This window comes from Corythoichthys intestinalis, chromosome 15, assembly GCF_030265065.1.
Source record: "Corythoichthys intestinalis isolate RoL2023-P3 chromosome 15, ASM3026506v1, whole genome shotgun sequence".
NCBI lineage: Eukaryota > Metazoa > Chordata > Actinopteri > Syngnathiformes > Syngnathidae > Corythoichthys > Corythoichthys intestinalis.
This window is the reverse complement of record NC_080409.1, coordinates 39,054,361-39,071,862: the sequence shown is the minus strand read 5'-3', so window position 1 is coordinate 39,071,862 and position 17,502 is coordinate 39,054,361. Positions and strand designations below refer to the sequence as shown.

General features: G+C 38.6%; 1 protein-coding gene across 4 annotated transcripts in view; it reads left to right on the top strand.

Moving 5' to 3' along the window:
- The first annotated feature begins 942 nt into the window (after window positions 1-942).
- The window catches only part of fndc3ba (fibronectin type III domain containing 3Ba), a 189,620-nt gene continuing 173,060 nt past the window's right edge, over window positions 943-17,502 (top strand). For 3 of the 4 annotated variants that reach the window (XM_057859806.1, XM_057859805.1, XM_057859803.1), the window contains exon 1: window positions 943-1,107. The gene's annotated coding sequence lies outside the window, so the exon portion shown is untranslated. The remainder of the gene's footprint in view (window positions 1,108-17,502) is intronic. The other variant, XM_057859804.1, reaches the window with a different exon arrangement.

Sequence of the window (17,502 nt, the reverse complement as noted above, 5' to 3'; positions counted from 1 at the left end):
GTGCATTGTCTTCATAAGACATAATTCCTGTCGTTGCTATATGAAAAAGCTGTAATATTTTGACGTGAGAGAGTGGCAAAGAATTTGTACACAGTCTACATTTTCTGCAACAAAAAATTTATACATACGTGGTCACAGACTAATGTAAACACACATTGCCTACCTTTGCTAGAAAGATGGTGTTGCCGTTTGCTATGGTCATAATGTGCAGATCCTGCACCCATCCGCAGCAAAACTGTTCGTAGCTTTGTAGCGATTTGTAGTTTCAGAATTGCTGATGAGTGTAGTAACTTACACCAAACACTAAATACAGCATGATGTCCATTTCGCTTAGTGGTGGAAGCTTGTCGACATCTTTATTCCATTTGCGTTCGGCTTGCTCGTAAGGGTCAACATTGTTCACATCCTTAAAATTGCTCACATATCTGTCCTTCGCCGTGGTAACAAGTTTGTCTCTGTATCGAACTGGCAAGTTTTCCTTACTTTTTTCCATCTTTGGCACGCGTAGTTGAATTGTATTTGCCGTTAAGTTTAAATGTCCCGTGATGCAGACGTGCTTCCGAAATGGCTGCGTTGTCGCAAATCTCGCATGATCCCGTGCTGCTGTGACGTAAACGCTCGAGCCTAATAATTTACAGAAAAAAATGGCATATTTTATAGGTGGTTTGAATTGCGATTAATTACAATTAATTAATCTTTAAGCTGTGATTAACTCGATTAAAAATTGTAATCGTTTGACAGCCCTAGTTATTAGCAATTGTTTCTACAAAATGGATAATCGACATGACTTTTGTCAGGGACTGCATTTACTTCCATAGTTGCGTGTTTAGTGTGAACATTACGGTAAAAGAGGAGGAAAGTTGAGGGCGGGCTCCTGCCCTCCATGTGAGTCTGGCGTTTGATTGACATGGCGAAGCTTCGCTCGCAGTAGTCCGCGTCGCGCCGCGCCAGCAGACAGGCGAGGAGGCAGGCAGGCAGGCGAGCTACGGAGCCTGGGACTTAAAAAAAAAAACAAAAAACCCACACATACACCACCGCCGCGAGAACGAAAGCATCCAAGCAGCAAACGTCGCGCTCAGTTCTCCACGTTGTTTCATTCGCAGCGAGGTAAGTTTCATTTTTGTCGAAACAAAGGAAGCCATGTTGGAGAGGGAAACTTTTATAAAAGTGCGTGTGCGTGTGCATGTCGGTAGCGCTGACGCCGGCAGTCTGAGCCACTTGGCTAGCAGTGTCATAAAAGAGGGGGGGCGAAGAAAGTTACTTTCGGATGACTTTTGAAAGTGTGGCAAAGTACACTTTTGCTACTTTATGCTGTGTTTGGGGACATGATGGTTGGATGGAGAGTGAGCAACGGGAAAAGCAGTAAACCCCCATCGCGAAATATTCCAATATTCCTTTGCGTTCAAGTCAACGTTATCCACGTCAAAGATGCTGACGAAGCCAAAGAGCTCTTTTTTTGTTGCAATTTTGCTTTGTGGAGACACTCCAACTTTGCTAAGGAGCTTTCATCTTGACGTAAAATCATTTGTAATCGATTATCAATCTGTTACACCTTTCCATTTGATTATCTCTTATCATTTCTAGTGACATTATGGTGATTCTTTGCTTCCTTTTGAGTCAACTTGTGCTTTTTCCTCCAATGCACAATGAGGCGTTCAGGGAAGGAAAAAAGTCTCCACTCCAGCAGATCCTAGCATTCCTTCCAGCCAGCCTCCCTCTCTCTTTTTTTGCCTCCACCTCTCAGAAACGACTACGTGTCTGTTTGTGCACCAACACACACATCTATCAATCTATCTCTCCACTTCTTTCTCACAGCCCCTTCATTTTCATGCATAATTTCTCCCAAAACTTGAAACACGATGCAAAAATCTGCATGTATATGAGATTTGACTGGAATCCCAAAATTTGAAAATCTGTCTTATCTAGCAGTAGCCCCCCTTGAACTCACCGACTCTTGCTAAATAGTGGACTCTGGATCCAGGGGGCACGTTGGAGAATAGAAATCACACGCACGCACAATTTTGTCAGTGCAGAAAGAAGAAGAAGAAAAGTCTGAAATCTGATCCCAAATACATGACGTCAGTTGACATTCCTTAGGTGCAAGGCTGATGTGGCTGTTTTTTTTTTTTTTTTTGCCCTTTTTCTTAGTTTAAGACTAAAATGGGGGACAGGCAGTGGATGATGATGTAACAAGGTAATCGTTTTCCTCCCAGCATGATTGTTTTCCGACAGAAAATAGTGGTTTGTACTAGGAGGGAATGATGACGTTTCAGTGCCATTGACAGCGATAGACTTCGAAGTTCCCATCTAGCTCTTGCAGTCCAAATGGATTGGACGTATATTGCCATTAATGGCAGCCAGTGAGTTAGGGGCCCATAAATGGAGCACAAGAAAGGCGTAATGTCATATTTGTATTTGTTTTATGTTGGCATGTGCCGGTATGAGATTGTGATGGTATGTTAATCTTAAAACAAAATATCACGGTTTCACGGTATCACGGTATTGCTATTACAGCTCTAAAATGTGTCAATTTGAGATATCTGGGTAAAAACAAAACAACAAAACTTTTTTTTTGCCCATTGAACAGGGTTTTTATTTTTCAAAACATTAGCAAATTGGAACATAAGCATAATGATAAGTTAAAATGAATTTAAAAAGTAACAAAAAACAACTGACATCTTCTAAATAAAATTAAAAGAAATGCAGAGACAAAACGCAGAGCCACAGTTCAACATTATAACCATCAGAACAAAAATAATTAAATTAATAATTTACACAAAAAGCACATGTATCACTCCTGTAATTGTTGAACATGATTTTTATTTACCGAGAAATATTAGCAAATTGGAACATAGGTATAATGTTAAGTTAAAATAAATGTTAAAAAATAAAGTATTCTAAATAAAAATAAATTCAGTGCTATAGGTGAGCCTCAACCCACAGCCACAGCTCAACATTATTACCATCATAACAAAAATAATTGAATCATTTTCCATAAAAACCATGTGTGTATGACACGTATCATGCTTACATTATACATACAGTGGGGAGAACAAGTATTTGATACACTGCCAATGGGTTTTCCATTGACTGTGTATCAAATACTTGTTCTCCCCACTGTACACTCTTGTTCTCAACACAGACAGTTGCCAGAGAGAAAAAAACACCACATTTTACCACCGCTAGACACAATATAGACGCTGGGGTTAAACTTCGTAGCTGGTGGGAAATGTTTATGGCAGTGTTTACTAACCTTTAATTTTGTATAAATGCAAAATCATTATGGAGGTGTTGCCTCCTTGGCAGCCACCCTCCGCAAACATGTTTTACATATCTGTTGACCCTCCTCCTCTAATCCGCAGCCATCTGTAACTTTTCTGTAGCCTAAGTATTCCCATACAGACGATTTCATTTTCTTCGATGGGGGAAAAAGTTCAGGAGTTTCACCTCCTCCAGCCATTGTGTTGCACAGCTGACCCACTGACACCGAGCAACAACCTGTGGGGGAGGGTTGAGCTTACAGCTGCAAGCGAGGGATTCCTCCCTGCATTTTTGGGACATGAAAAATAGCTAATACCGTAGGGACGATATGACGGAAAATGTTTGTGGTTTTGAAACTGTGACATTTTCATACCATGGTATACCTTGAAACTGGTAATCGACACATGTCTAGTTTTATATTCGTTACACCAAATGACCTCAGGCGCTATAATGATACATCTGGATCGATAGATCATTTGATTATGCAACGATCCAATCAAACCAATTGACACACAAAACATTCCGCAATAGGATCTTCTTTTAGTTATGCTGTTTTGTTAAAAATAATAGTCCGTATTTAAGCAAGCAAATTGTAAAAAAACCCAAAACACATTGTATTAAATTGGTCGAACATTCTTGAATCAATGCTGTATCGGCATATATCGATACAAGTCTATGAGCAGCGGTCCTTGTTTGTGTGTAATGTGAGGGTCTGCATGCGCCAGTGATTAGAGCAAGAAACAGAGATTTAACCGCTACACGATACATTAGCCAAAGCATTGGTATACTATCGTATGGTCATGAAATGAAACCTCACAACACGAACAGATACAGGTCGCAATTTGTATTGTTTTGTGTTTGAAAATATTACAGGCATCAGACCGGTCTATAACAAACAAACCATAGAGGAGAACTGAGGTCTTCTGTTCTAAATACTGACCATAATACTTCCTATAGTTCTCCAAAAGCTGTTAGTTTGGGTGTCAAGTAGACTTTCATAGTTTCTTTTCTCCTTTCATTTAAAAAATCCATTTGTCTTTAATATCATTTACTCTTTAATGACTGGGTCTTTATTGGCTTTATTCGTTTGGTACATCTGTAAGTTGACAGTTAGGTGACTTTTGTCTATTCCACTAGAAGCTTCTAGGATACCGGTTTTTATGCTTTGGATTTTGAAGTGACATTAACTTTGATTGGGTCATCAGAGGTAAGATTTATTGTGATTTGCGATGACTCCGTCACACAGCTAATGAAGGGAGACATTTTGTTCATGTGGAACATTCTGCATTCGGTGACCAATTCAACCAGGGAATCTACTAACTACCTCGTGACAAGTTTTCCCTGTCTCAGCTTAATCAAATAGGTGAGAAATCTCAATACAGGTGCTTGGATTTGTATGCGACACATTATTAGACCACATGTGCAGTTATTTGACATGATGAAAACTGCACTGCTCAAAAAAATTAGAACACTAACGTAACATTTTGCAGAGTGTGTGTGTAATGTGAGGGTCTGCATTTGCCAGTGATTAGCGCAAGAAAGAGAGAGTTCACTGCTACACTCAGGTTGGGCTGCTGAATCAATAATAAAACGAAGTGTCGAGAGTTAGATTGTCTTGAGTTTTGTTAGATCCAGTGGCCTCTGTCAGAGGTGAGTAAATGAAGCCAATTGTATTGTTCGTATTCTTTGTTGATGAGATGTAACTACTTAGCAGGGAGTGCTAACTTGGTTAGCAAATATGCTAATAAGTGTCTTAAGTGTCCGTTTGAATTGTGTTTTCAAGAAGTATATTAGCGGTTGAGTTATTGTTAGATAGTAAAGTTGTCTCATTAGTTGCATTTTTACTTGATGGCAATGGACGTCCAATCCATTTGGATTATGAGTGTTGGCAGCCATCATTCGCTGCCAGCCTCTCAATCAAATGGATTGGACATCCACTGCTGTCAATGGTACTGAAAAAGCACATCAAAGTAGTAGCAACACAACACGTGTCTACATGACATTTCGACACACCTCTCGTACACAACCACTTATTAATGTTGTGGCCACTTAACTGTAATTATTGTCACCGCAGTGATCTTGGTCTTGATTTGAAGGAGGCGTTCAGGTGCCTCGGGTTATCACGTTCTTTGTGTTCTCTTGATTTAAAACCTCTGCATTTCTGCTCAATCAGAATGTAAACAAAGCATCCAGCAAATGCCAGAGCAGGAATGCTTGGATCTGCGCGCTGAAACTTAACGAGCATGATTTTTTTTTTTTTTTTTACCCCATTTTCTCCGGAGTGGTTGGTGTTTGCGGCAAAGTGGGAATGCGTACAGCTGCAGGATGTACGCAGCGTTTAAATAATAATAATCTTACCCCCCTTTTTTTCGTGGAAAGAGCACAGAAGCTGGTGTTCACGGGGGAGTCAGATTTCTTTGGCCTTTTTTCTTCCGTGTGCATAGGTCAGCGGGTTGAATAACACTTTATATAAGTCAACGACCTAAGTTCTGTAGCCACCCTCGCTTGTTGTGCTGAGTGGGAACCGTGGCTTAGTTTTACACAACCAAGTAAAGAGCGGTCGTTTTCATTGCTCAGCAAGTTTCCAGAAAATGCATGGATGGAGCTGACCAATCATATGACAGCTCTCTTGACAGAATCCTTCCTCTTCAGTATCCTTCCACTGATCCATTTCACTGATTTGCATTGAAAAGAATTACTTTCAAATAATATATTAATGCTATCTATCTCAGCAACATGTAGTAACAGTCAGTGCAATTAAAAACTCGTCCTCTACATCACAGGTGTCAAATTTCAAGGCCCCGGGGCCAGATTTCTTCCTACATGTCATTTTGTGTGGCCCATTTTAGTCATTGCTAGGCATTTTTGCAGTTTTTTTTTTAATAACCTAAAATAAAGTTGAAATGAACTTTCTGGCAAAATGTGTTAGTATACATGGATTCAGTGACGGTTTTTGCGTGGTTTTGCCTGTGACGTTGTGAACCTTTCACAGTTCTAAATTTATGGATCTTGTATACTTGAATTTGAAATCTCCGTGCATGGCAAGAAATTATGCCTGAATAATTTTTCTGACATTCTCAAGAGTTACTGAATCATATATTTTGGCTCTAGATCAGGGGTCCCAACGACCGGTACCGGTCCGCGGCGCATTTGGTACCGGGCTGCGCAGAAATAATAATTTATTAACGACTGCATTCCGGCCGATTGACTTTGGCCTGTGCCGCTTTACACACTAATATCCCTGTCTACTCTTTATATACAACTACAAAATGGGAGGTCGTCATAGAAATGCATTGATTGGACTATTAGCAGTCCATCTTATTTTGTATATCTACATGCGCTTGGCCTCGATAATAACGTATGACGTAGGTCGTCGCCCATCACATTTGTTCCCGGAAATAATTAACCCCCACAGTAGAATGACTGAAAAATGTCTTTGGACACATTTTTTACGGGGAAAGGGGAACCTCACGAGCCAAAAGATGAGCCTACAACCTCGAAGAAAACAAAATTTATGCTACTTCCCAATCACTATAGACCCACGAACTGCGAAGGAGTGGATTCGTGACCCGTATGTAAATAAACCGAGTGATTCGAGCATGTCTGTGCAGCAGGAATATCAGCTTGTAGAGATCGCAAATCACGGCGACCTTAAACGTACATTTGAGACAACAACTCTACTGAAGTTCTGGATTAAAGTCATTTCAGTAATATCCTGTAATCGCTAGGAAAGCATTGAAACAAACGAAACAAGCTCAGGCTTCCCACTGATTTAGCGCGTGAGTTGTAATTTACCTGCACTTAACGTGAAGGGGCTAAAAATGAATGTTATTCTATATTTGCTGTATTTTTCGGCCGCACATTGCCGGTGTTCTGACAAATTTGACAAGCGCGTAACGTTAAAAATGACCGCGAATGCAGTGATTCCAAACTACACACTACAAACTTTCTTTAAAGAAAGGAATATTAACTTGCGTTTGCCATGTTAGCTGCACACAACAAATGGGTGCAGCTCTCTCACTTAACGACTTCGCCGTGGCGTAAAGCATTCATTTACGCCATTTTCGTGTTGCGTATGTATCTTTATGATGTAAATATTTTTTTTAGCACCGTTGGATGACATTGAGAGTCCAACTGAATATAAAAGAGGGCTTTTTTCACCGCCACAAAAGCTTTGGGAGCAAAATTTTATAAGGGTGCAAAATTTGACAGAACACGGCCCGTGAAAAAAAGACCCAAATCACACCAGTCCGTGGTGCAAAAAAGGTTGGGGACTCCTGATCTAGATGAAAAATTTGCCCCGGAATTGACATTTAAGTTTGTTCAAAGTGGTCTTAAAAACTTTTAAATTAACTTCATAAAACCTTGAAGAACTCTGATTTACACCCCTCCCCCCACCCACCCACACACACACACACACACACACACACACACAGGAATCTGTAGGCTGTACTCGAAACTCATTGATTTACAATGATAACTCATTTTCTGCCAGTAACTGTGAGGGAGGTGCTGCCCTTCCTTGTCCAAATGGTTTGGACGTCACTAGCCGTCAAGGACACTGAAACATGATCATTCACTGCCAACCCTACAGGTTATTCTTATCTGCACAATGAAACTGTGAACTTGTGCTCTTTCCCTCGCCTTTTTCACACACAGACATATACCCCACAGAGAACACTACACAAACACGCTCTATAGCATAACCGGACTGTGTTCAATACACACGCAGCGTTATGTTTTGCGAACCTGGCGGGGAGGCCTGGAAAGTCCGTGCGGCATCTGTTTGTTTAAGCAGAAGGCTGCGCACGGGCGTTTTGAGCAGCAAATGAATGCCAACCTTGATTCCTATTAGATATGCAACTTTAGGGATGATAGATGACACTGAGGTTGCCGTGCCCTCAGGAACCTTTGGTCACACATCAAAGAAATGTAAATGCAACATTTAGAACACGAGGTTAATTTCGTTCAAATAATGCTCACAACTCTGTCTCAACCTGTTAGTGAGCACAATAAGCTGTCTAATATATATCATTATTAACCCCGAGGTGCCTGAATTTACATTTAACAAATATATATGAAAAAGAATTGGTAGAATATATAAGTACATGCAAATAATTCTTAGATTCTTAGATTACTCACGATTTCGAGAATGATTGACAAACATCCAAATTCTGATTATTGAAACATGCTAACTCAAGCGCAACTAAGACACAGTCAGCGCGGTCTTCGGGACGCAATGAGGAAAGGACCGAAAGTAAACATCACACTTAACTCGCCCGCTGGATAAAAAAAACCATAATACCTGGCTGCGGCCGACAGCCGCTACAAACTATGCCCACGTAGTGCTACGGTAGATATCACATATATAAAGAACTAAATGTGAAATGACAGACTCTGCGGCGTTAACAGCACATGTATAGAAAACTAGATACAAAATGACACTCGCCGGCGTGAGTAAATAGCCGCCATCGTAAAGCATTAGACTTCTCTGGAAGGCTGATGGAGCGAACCTTCTGAGCGAACTTAATTAACTTTTTATCTAAAATACTCCTAAATCAGCAAAATCTTGACTTGAATCTATCTTTAAAGATGAAAAAGTTTTAAAACTTTCACATGTCAAAAGTAGACAGAAAGGAAATTATGGAATAATGGGAGAAATTTTAACAACTTTAACGGTTGATTCACAACATTAAATCAATTGAATGTAGTTTAAAGCTGCTGATACCGAATGGGGACTGGAGTATTTTATTTACTGTTTTGAACTGTTAACTTGATACTGATTTAGTAGTTTATTTAAGCCTGAGAAGATTTTTGGACAATTTTTGTAACTAATGTACGTAACATTAAAAGCAGCTAATAGCCTGGGGTGCATCAAAAATCGATTTATAATCGAATCGTAGCCTCTGAATCGTAATCGGAATCGAATCGTAAGGTGCCTTAAGATTCCCACCTCTAATGAGAATATATATATTTTTGATTAAAATTTAAAAATAAATCAACAAAAGCCTAAATGGAAAAGATAAAAAGTAGAAGAGAAAGTAGAAAATGAAATGAAAATAAAAAAATATAACATCGAAAAAATATATTTTTGTAAAAATGTATATAAAATTCACTAATAAATTCCTCTTTTATTTTTTAGAATTTTTTTTAATTGTAAAATAATTTTTTAATGTATGTTCTACATTTTTATTTTTTTGGGGTTTGAATTTTTTAAAGATTTTTAAATCTTAATCACTATCTCAATTCTTAAATTATACGCACACACGCACATAACTAACTACAGTAGCAGTAACTACATTTTGATTAAATATGTTTAGATATATGCATGTATACATGTCCAAATCATTGTTTTCTTAGATATAGCTATCTACTATATACATATATGTGTAATTTATTATATATTTGTATAATATATACCGTATTTTTCGGACTATAAGTCGCACCTGAGTATAAGTCGCACCAGCCAAAAATTGCTCAATGAAAAGGAAAAAAACTTAAATAAGTCGCACCGGAGTATAAGTCTCATTTTGTGGGGGGAAATTTATTTGATAGAATCCAGCACCAAGAACAGACATGTCATCTTGAAAGACAATATAAGATACAATAGAGAACAACAGACTGAATAGGTGTAAGGTATGCTAACATTACATGACGCTAGACGTTAGATCGGGCCTAAAAAATCCAGCCTGACCCGACCGGCCCACGGGTATTAAAGCTCGACACGGCCCGAGCCTGATCAATTAACTTGATCATTGCTTGCCCAAGCCTGAAAACCCCCGAAATTTTATGTTTTATTTGTGAGCACGAGCCCGAAAAAACCCCAAATTTTATGTTTTATTTGTGAGGACTCAGGAGATGGAGGAAATGCGGGAATGCGATGCGTTTTGTGTGATCACGTTTGTGACGATGCCGGTGCTTGCTTGCCATTGACAATTATGGACGTCCAATTCATTTCAACTTGGAGAAACTGTTGTCAATACTCAACTTTAAATGTCATTGACGGTGCTACGCTGCTGTTAAGCGCTCAACACCAAAGTTATTTGAATGTTTTCCCAAGACTTACTGGGTGTCGCTCAGGTAAAAAGGTCAGGGAGGGGTTGCGATGACGCCTGTAACCTAGAACACATTATCCAAAGCTGATCAGCGCTTTGTGTTAGTTGCCAGTGTGTTGTCAGGAAAGGAAGATGTAGCAGCTCTCAGGTTACATGGATAAGACAATGCATCCCGTGCTGGATGTCAAGTGTGTTGGTGTGAAAGCAACAGGAGAGCCTCTATGGTTGATAATGGCTTTAAAAAAAATGGACTACCTAAGAACAAAAAGGGCGTGCGTATCTGAATGCGTGTTCTTGATAACCTCGCTGCTGTTGCTTTCACTTTCCATTTCCCAGCGTCCTCTTGTGCTGTGTTGAAGTATCCCAGCATCTCATGTTTGCTTGGCACCGATCTGCGATGTTTGCCCTCCTCCTCCTCCGCCTTTCTTTTTGACTCCATGATAGCAGCCTTCCCTCCAACCCCACCTCGCACATTCCCTACAGGGCCCCCCTCGATAATTTCCTGCATTGTTGACCACCAGTTCAGGAGGAGATAAAAAGAAGCTTTTCAAGTTCCTTCCCCTCCATAATGGAACATGAAAGCGCTTATGAATGACTTTATTTGCACCTGACGACTGAGAGTGGACGATAAAAGCTCCCCAAGACATTTGATCAATTAAGTGATGGGAAAGAAGGGCTTATTGTGACCAGATGACTTGAAAAGAATGTGAAAAATGCAACATCAAAAGTCATATTCTACATAGTCTTGTTCAAATGTCAGATTGGTGGTGTATATTTCCTGAATCGTGAGCAAATCCTCTACAACTCTTTTGAGGGGAAAAAACAACTTTGTTGTTTTAATGTTTTCTGCAAATTGGTTGTCCAGTAGGCTGCCTTGATTTATCGATCAGTTAACAATCAATTGTCTGCCAAATTAATCGACAACTATACTGATATTAGTCAACAACGAAACATGTTGCATTCCTGGAAACACTTGTTCTTTGGGGAATACAACTCTTTATTAAAAAAACAAAAAAGAATTCATAAAATCAATCGAATGTTAAAAGAGCCATATTGGAGCAAAAAAACACACAAAAGCCGCTAAAAAAATGAAAGCCTTATAATGAAGGCAACACATGCTGTATGTATCTATCTTAGCTATATTAGCCTACTATGAAAATGACTAAGTTGGCTACAAATACATAATGAGCCTGGATGATTACCGGACTGTGAGGCGCCCCTGAAAGCCTTCAGTTTTCTCAAAAGCCAACAGTGCGCCTTATAATTCGATGTGCCTTTTATATGGATCAATATCAGTTAATCATGGCATGACATTCTATTTAGCTCAGCTCCATCTTGTGGATGCATAACACAACGTCAAGCACTACTACTACTATTGCGCCTTATAATGCAGTGTGCCTTATACATGAAAACTGTTTTAAAATAGAACAATCATTGAAGGTGCGCCTTATACTCCGATGCGCCTTATAGTGCAGAAAATATGGTAAATGTGTATTTTTCCTGCAGTGCATCCAATAGTGAACATTCTTGAAAAACCAGCAGGGAGCCACTACGGTAGCATTATGCGGCTCTAGAGCCGCAGGTTGCTGACCCCCGGGCCTAATGTGTTTGGAAACTTGTATTTCTCTTTGTGTGTGTGTGTGTGTGTGTGTGTGTGTGTGTGTGTCTTCCTAGTTTCTTATATGGATTGGATGTCTTTCGACGTCAAGGGTAGTGTTCAAATGCTGCCTTGAAACCTATTTTTCGTCCTTGGCTTTTAACACAGCCTGAATTTCTGCCCTTGTTTTTGTGTTACATTTATTTACATTTATAAATTTTGATTTGCCTCATTTATTATACTTAATATGTCTTACAGTATGTTCATGTTGTAAAATATACGGCGCTGCGGTTGTTCAAGTACCACACAAATAAAATTGAGATGATTGTCTATGTATACATATCCAGACTCCGAGGCAGGTCTTATTTCACTTGATGATTGCTTATTTTTCCTGATTATATGGTGGGGTTGAGTGTTTATGCAACATGAAGGAAGTAGGTGTTATTGGATGCAAAGCCACTTGTTTTATTGCTTTTCCTTGTTCCAACACCCATCCTCCATCCTCCCCCTCTGAGGCATGCATAGTTGAATGCCCCCAGTCCTTATTCACCCCCACCACTCCCATCCCCACATACCTGTCATTTTTTAAGTCTACTCCTTCAGCCTCTTTTGGCCTTCAAAAGGTCCTCCTTAACTTCCACTTGCGACAGTCTTATGTTGCCCTTCACTATGACATAGGATTCTGACCTAATTACCTTGAATACCTTGTCCAAATTGCGATTTTTTTTGTTTTGTTTTGTTTATCCTGAGAAAACATAAAAAGTGATTTTCCGCATGATTGTATACTATGTATGCATTTTAGCTATAATTGGTCTGCCACAAGCCATTTTTCTGATTGTTAAATAATTTTTGAGTTTGTTCTCTCAACTGTTTTGACCAAATCTTTGCGTGAAGAATCTAATCTTAAACAAAAAAAAAGACTATGAATGTTTTTTTTTTTCTCACATGATAAAAAAAATATTGACATACAGTGACACTTTAAAGAAACAGGCGTGACTGCAATGTTTATGAACCACTGGATGTTGCTAATTTTGAGCATGGAGTAATAACTTGACAGCAATTATAGCATGACATGCCAATTTGAATTTTAATTAGCATCAAAATAACAAAGGGATATCTAAAAATTTGTGCAGAATAATAACTTAGTACCTATAGTGTTATTTTTGCATTCAACGGATTGAGTCATATGAATCATTAATTGTTCTATTACTCTGGGCTTAACATTTTATCTGCAAATATAAATTAGAGGCAAATTTTCAATCAAAACTTGTAAATGAAAGTTCAATAAGTTGACTTCAAGTTTCAAATTCTGCTACCTTTTTACAAGTGTAATAGCTTTTTTTGATGAATTTATTTACTGCCATTGACAGCGATAGACATCAAATTAGTGCTGCAACGATTAATCAGTTAACTCGAGTATTTGATTAGAAAAAAATCTTCAAATTAAATTTTGTTGCCTCGAGTATTTGTTTAATTAAAGTGGCGTTGTAATGTTTTATTTTGAAAGTGTTTACATTTAGTTTATTGATTAGGGTGGATACATTGCCCTCTGGTCTGCCTCATTTCACATGGCTGAATCCAACTGCTCCCTGTTAAGACCAACGTAAGCTAAGTTTTTCTTTGGGCTAATGTTTTTTAATGCATTCGTAATTTACTTTATATTAATATTTAGCCGTTTTTTGTGGTAAAATGAGTCTGAACCATTTGTTAAGAGCATTGGAAAAAAAAGTTAGCATTTTATAGCATTTAAGCTAGCAGACTTTTGCCATGTAAGTTAGCCAATTGTTCTTTTGTTGTACATAAATCCCCATTTATTTATTTTTAATACCTTTTGAGGCTCAGCTCAGGTATTTTAAGTTTTCATGTTCCTTTTCCAATTACTCGATTATTTGAACTAACTGTTACATCGATTAATCGACTACTAAAATAATCGATAGCTGCACCCCTACATCAAATGCATTTTAGCAGGGATGGCTGGCATTAAATGATCATGTTTCATTACCATTGACATGCATAGACTTCCAATCCATTTTGACTAGGAGGGTTGTCTGGAATTATGCTATTGCTGCCATCCTTTCCCATTCCAAGTGGCTTGGAACACTGGATTGTCTGTAGCTATTAATGGCAGGCAATGAGTTAATTCTAAAGATCAGTTTGCTTCCTTCGAAGGCTATAGAAGTCAGAGAATATTTACCATTCAGGACTAAAATAAAAGGGTTTGGACAAGACATGTGCCAATTACCAGTTTCAAGGTATGAAAACATCAAAGTTTCAAAACCACAAAAAATTTTCGTCATACGGTCCCAGCTGTAAGGCTCAACCCTCCCCCACCAGTTGTTGATCAGTGTTAAACATGTCTGCGGAGGGTGGCTGCCGAGGAGGCAATACCTCCAATATGATTTCGCATTTATATAAAATTAAAGGTTAGTAAACACTGTCATGAACGTTTCCCACCAGCAATGAGAGTTAACTTCAGCGTGTTTAGTGTGTCTAGCGGTGGTAAAACATGTTTTTTTTCTCTCTGGCAACTGTGTGTAGAGAAAGAAAGAGTCTGTACAACGTAAGCATGATACGTGTCATACACACGTGCTTTTTATGTGTAAAGTAATTCAATTATTTTTGTTCTGATGGTAATAATGTTGAGCTGTGCCTGTGGGTTTAGACTCACCTATAGGACTGCATTTATTTTTATTTAGCATACTTTTTATTTTTTTTTAATGATTTTAACTTAACATTATACCTATGTTTTGCCAATTTGCTAATATGTTTTGGGGAAAAAAAATCATGTTCAATGGATTTTACTGTGTACTGAATGTACTGAATACTGTGAAACCCTGATATTTTGGCTTAAGGTTATCATTCCGTCAGAATATCAAACCTGCACATGCCTAGTTTGGACAATTTGTAGGGAACACAGATAGTTGCTACCGTATTTTTCGGACTATAAGTCGCACCTAAGTATAAGTCGCACCAGCCATATAATGCCCAACGAAGAGGAAAAAAACATATAAGTCGCACCGGAGTATAAGTCGTGTTTTGGGGGGAAATTTACTTGATAAAATCCAACACATTGAACAGATATGTCATCTTGAAAGGCAATTTAATATAAAAATACAATAGAGAATAACATGAAGAATAAGTGTACAGTATGATGTTACATGATGCATGAACAACGAAATGCAAATATACTGTCCTCACCAGGACGCTACGGCTCGGTCCTGGCTATACAGCGAGCTAAACTCCCAAATGACGATGCTGGACGTCCGTATAATTTGCTGAATCAATTTCGTCCTCGATACCAAACAGGTTCGCATCAACGTAAATAAATAATAATTAGGTGCTATTAAAGCAATGACACAAACGGTTAGCATGCGTTCGTGAGCATTAGCACATCGTTCAAACAACCACACAACTGGCTCTAAGTGTCCGATCGCGGGTGGAAACCACACAACAACAACAGATAAGATGATACACACAGGCGTTGCCTCTGTAGAGATTACAAGCATACACAATGAACGTAGGTTCGCAGCAGTGTCTCTATCTCTCTCTCGCTCGCCCACTCGCGCAGAGACGCTGCGTAGCTGTCCGTCTTCTTCTGGCGTGTTTATTTATTTATTTAATAGGGACAGTGCACATTGATGAACATCTAAAAAGTTGTAAATATGCCAGATTGTAGCAAGTATATGCTAATTTACATCTGTAGTCCCTAAACAGGTGACACAAAGATACAAAAAGGAAAGAAATAACAAAAGTAGAGCTGAAACGAGTACTCGAGCAACTCGAGTAACTCGAGTTTAAAAACTGATCCGAGTAATTTTATTCACCTCGAGTAATCGTTTATTTTGACAGCTCTAAGCATCACGTTTTGCTCGGACTACTTTTAATGCGGGGCAACGCGCTGTCACGTGCGGAGAGTAAGGGAAAAAAACTGCAGCGGACAGCCGCCACAAACGATGCCGACGTTGCTAAATACTAGCTAGATGCTACGTTGGTACAGGTAGCGTCTCATAGAGATCACATGTATGTTGAACTAGATGCTAAATGACAGACTCGGCGGCGTATGGGCAGCGTTAGTGAAAAGCCGCCATCTTAAAGCAGTACAGCGCTAAACGCTAATAAAAAGCGCTAAACGCTAATAAATAAGATTAACGTTACTGTCGCTACTAGCTCACGTAACGTTAGCCCTGCGGAGGGCTAGGTTTCTATTAATTATGACCACTGTCGATGCGTGGCTAACGTGTCTTACATACAGGCTTTAACATAACATTACATAGCATTGTGGAGTGATGAGGGTGTAAAATAAAAACTTAATCATGCTAACTATCAATTTTAGCTCAGTAGTCATTGCTGGATAAAACACCAAGTAGCACTGGTCCCTAATGTGCTCCAATACAGCCTGTATCATACATTTATTTTGAACACTGCAAAAACACAAAATCCTATCAGGACTTACAGTTTAGACTAACTTAAAACTTAACTAGAACTTAAAAATGGCTTGACACAAAGAGAAATTCAATTGAAACACATGGGAAAAAATCCTAACTTTTAAGTGATGTGTGTTATCAAGCGTAACGGCATTTTTAGGTAAGATATATATATATATATATTTTTAAATAAGATCTAAAAGTTTTTTGAGTGAATTAGTCTTTTTTTTATTTTTTTTTATTCTAGTTACATCTGAGATGCAATTGTTGGCTGTTTTCAACAATATACATCGAAAATAAAGACATTGATTGACTGAAAATGGTTCAAGATTAGATGAAATGTCTTGTTTTCTCATGTATATTTATAATTGCTCTTCACCTAAAAATATATTTGTTTTATCCGATTACTCGATTAATCGATAGAATTTTCAGTCGATTACTCGATTACTAAAATATTCGATAGCTGCAGCCCTAAACAAAAGATTACAATAAAACAACACAATACAATACGTTACTAAGAACTTAAAAGTCAGTGATTGCAAGACTGATTTGCTTTCAACCACTGCTTGAGCTGAGTTTTGAAAGTTCGTATTGTGGGACATTGCCTGATGGCGAGTGGTAAACTGTTCCAGGTTTTACAGGCCTTTACAGAGAGAGAATTGTGACCGAAGGCTGTTTTTCTGATTGGAACCTCACAGTCCCCTCTAGAGGAGGCCCTGGTCCTGAGACCTCTGTGAGCCCTTTTTTTTTTAGAAAGTCCGACATGGGAGGTGGGGCAAATCCATGTAACACCTTGTACATTAGACAGGCAGTTTTAAAAAATTTTAAATTCTCAAGGCTCAATAAGCAGTACTTTTTAAAAATGTTACACACATGGAATGATATTGGTTTTCTGGCAAAAACCTTTAACGATTTCTTGTAGAGTGATTCTATCTTACTGCATGTATTTACACCCGCCAGTTGCCAACAAGTAATGCAGTATTCAATGTGTGATACATTGAGTGTAGAAACATTCTAGCAGCCCCAAGTGTTATAAAAGATCTTATTTGTTTAAAATTATTCAGGTTGAATTTTACAGTGTTACAAATTCGTTTAATATGGCTTTTAAAAGAGAGTGTGGAATCAAGTGTAACTCCAAGGTACTTGAATTCGGAGACAATTTGTA